Source organism: Danio aesculapii, chromosome 14 (genome assembly GCF_903798145.1).
Source record: "Danio aesculapii chromosome 14, fDanAes4.1, whole genome shotgun sequence".
In the NCBI taxonomy this organism is placed as follows: domain Eukaryota; kingdom Metazoa; phylum Chordata; class Actinopteri; order Cypriniformes; family Danionidae; genus Danio; species Danio aesculapii.
Window position 1 is genome coordinate 759,920 of NC_079448.1, and position 2,500 is coordinate 762,419.

Genomic DNA, 2,500 nt, shown 5'->3' on the forward strand with positions numbered 1-2,500 from the left:
GCAACACAGAAAAAGAAAGAAGGTGAAGAAAGCGTGTCTGATGCACACAGTAATGTCGAATCTGTATTTTATGAACAGCACTGAGGGGCATATCTTCAGTTTGGGTTCTGTTGTTTGTTTGTTTTTTTGCAACAACCTGGCAACCCTTCAGTCGTGCGCTTTATGACCTTTTATTTGATTTATTTTAGATTTTTAAAATGACTTTATATTTAATTTCACAAGTGTGTGGCTCACCAGAATTATCCAGCATCTTAATGTTTAATTGAACACAGCAGTTAAATGAGAGTGAGTTGATTAATTAAACATAAACAGTTATACTGACTAACACACAGACAGTGATGTTCAACAACAATAACCCAAATGCCTACAGTGATGTTAATGTGTATTTTATGAGTGGCAGATTTTGAGTTCTGCTGTTGTTGTACTAGTCTGATTGGTCATTGGGGTAGTTTTGTTACTGAAACCTGGCAACCCGTCAGTTGTCCGCTCCGCTTTAGGGGCTTTTCCCCCATCGTGTTTATTTCTGTGCCCACATTAGACACTAGAGGGCGCTGCTCAACCACACATGCTGCCATTCTGGATCTCACATCTGCCAGTGACCTCAAACCTGACCTGATGATACACACACAGCGATGTTAAGTGCGTTTGTGTGTGTGTGTGTGTGTTGATCTGAAATGGGGCTGAACATGATATCGCTCATGATCTGAGAGGAATGTGTTGTGAATGTGATGGAGACACAAAGACACTGAGGGGTTTCTGTGATTTATATCTTAAACACTGATTATACGCACACACACACACTGATAATGTGCTGAATGTGTGTGTGTGTGTGTGTGTGTGAAGGAGCCTGAAGCACTTCACTTACTCTCTGAACATTTCTGACATTACTGTAGTATCAGATCATCCAGAGAAATCTCTGATCTACAGCAGCTCAACACACACTCACACTCACACACACGCACACACATTCAATCACACACATGTATGCATGCACATACATACACACACATACAAAAAAAGCAAGAGAGTATGTGTGTGTGTGTGTTTGTGTGTGTGTGTTTTCACGCAAATAAAGTTTCAGCAAGAGAGCGTGTGTGTTTGTGTGTGTGTGTATCAGCAAAGTGTAAATTTGTGTTAGCAAGAGTGTGTGTGTGTGTGCGCGCAATTGTGTCAGCAAGAGCAAACGCGTGTTTGTGTAAGCAAGAGAATGTGTGTGTGTGTGTGTGTCTGTGTGTGTGCAATTGTGTGTCAGCAAGAGAGTGTGTGTGTTTGTGTATGTATCAGCAACAGAGAGAGAGGGTGTGTAATTTTGTTAGTGTGTGTGTGTGTGTGTGTGTGTGTGTGTGTAATCGTGTCAGCAAGAGCGATTGTATGTGTGTGTGTGTGATTTTTGTGTCAGCATGAGAGTGTGTGTGTGTGTTTGTGTAAGTGTATGTATCAGCAACAGAGAGAGAGGGTGTGTAATTTTGTTAGTGTGTGTGTGTGTGTGTGTGTGTGTAATTGTGTCAGCAAGAGTGATTGTATGTATGTGTGTGATTTTTGTGTCAGCATGAGTGTGTGGGTGTGTCCCTATGTTGAACATTTGTGTGTGTGTGTGTGTGTGTGTTTCAGCAAGAGAAAGAGAGAGCAATTGTGTGTTAGCAAGAGAGTGTGTGTTCCTCTGGCTTCAGCAGTTGTGTGTGTGTGTGTGTGTGTGTGTGTTCAGCTGGTTGTACAGGTGAGCTCCTCTATTTGTGTGTCTTTATTTTACAGTAAACGCTGCTCTGTTCTGCTGCAACAGTGACTCTCTCTCTGTCTCTCTCACACACTCTCTCACACACTCTCTCACACACGCGCACACACACACACACACACACACACACACACACACACACACACACACACACACACACACAGGTGAGAGCAAAACACCTGGAGATTAAAGAGAAGCAGGTGCTGAGAGACACACAGAGGATCAGTGTTTTCACCACAGTAAATCCTCTGATGCTTCACTCTTTACCGTGGTTATTCAAACACACACACACACGCACGCACGCACGCACACACACGCACGCACGCACGCACACACGGCTGATCATTTCTGTTGTCGTGTCATCAATAAGTGTGTGTTGATGTCAGCGCTGGATGAAGCACAGTGACAGTCAAACGTCTGCCTGACTGACCCTGCATGACCTCTGACCCTGCTGTCATCATGGAGACGCGTCTGGCTGTCAGCTTAACGATTACTGTAATGAATGCAGACACACACACACACACACACACACACACACACACACACACACACACACACACACACACTGACAGACACACACACACTGTTACTCCTATCTGCCTGCGAATCAATTCTAGTTTGGCAAACTCCTTTCATATCATTAGAAATTAATGACTATATAATTAAAAGAGTTTAATAATAATAATAATAATAATAATAAAACAATAAATGTTAATAATAAAAGCAACAGCATTAATCTCAAACTCAACCTGAAATGGCAGCTCAGTT

General features: G+C 42.6%; 1 protein-coding gene across 1 annotated transcript in view; it reads left to right on the plus strand.

The window, feature by feature from the left end:
* Positions 1 to 2,500, plus strand: part of mcm7 (minichromosome maintenance complex component 7) — a 10,174-nt gene that overhangs the window by 7,549 nt on the left and 125 nt on the right. The window lies entirely within an intron of this gene.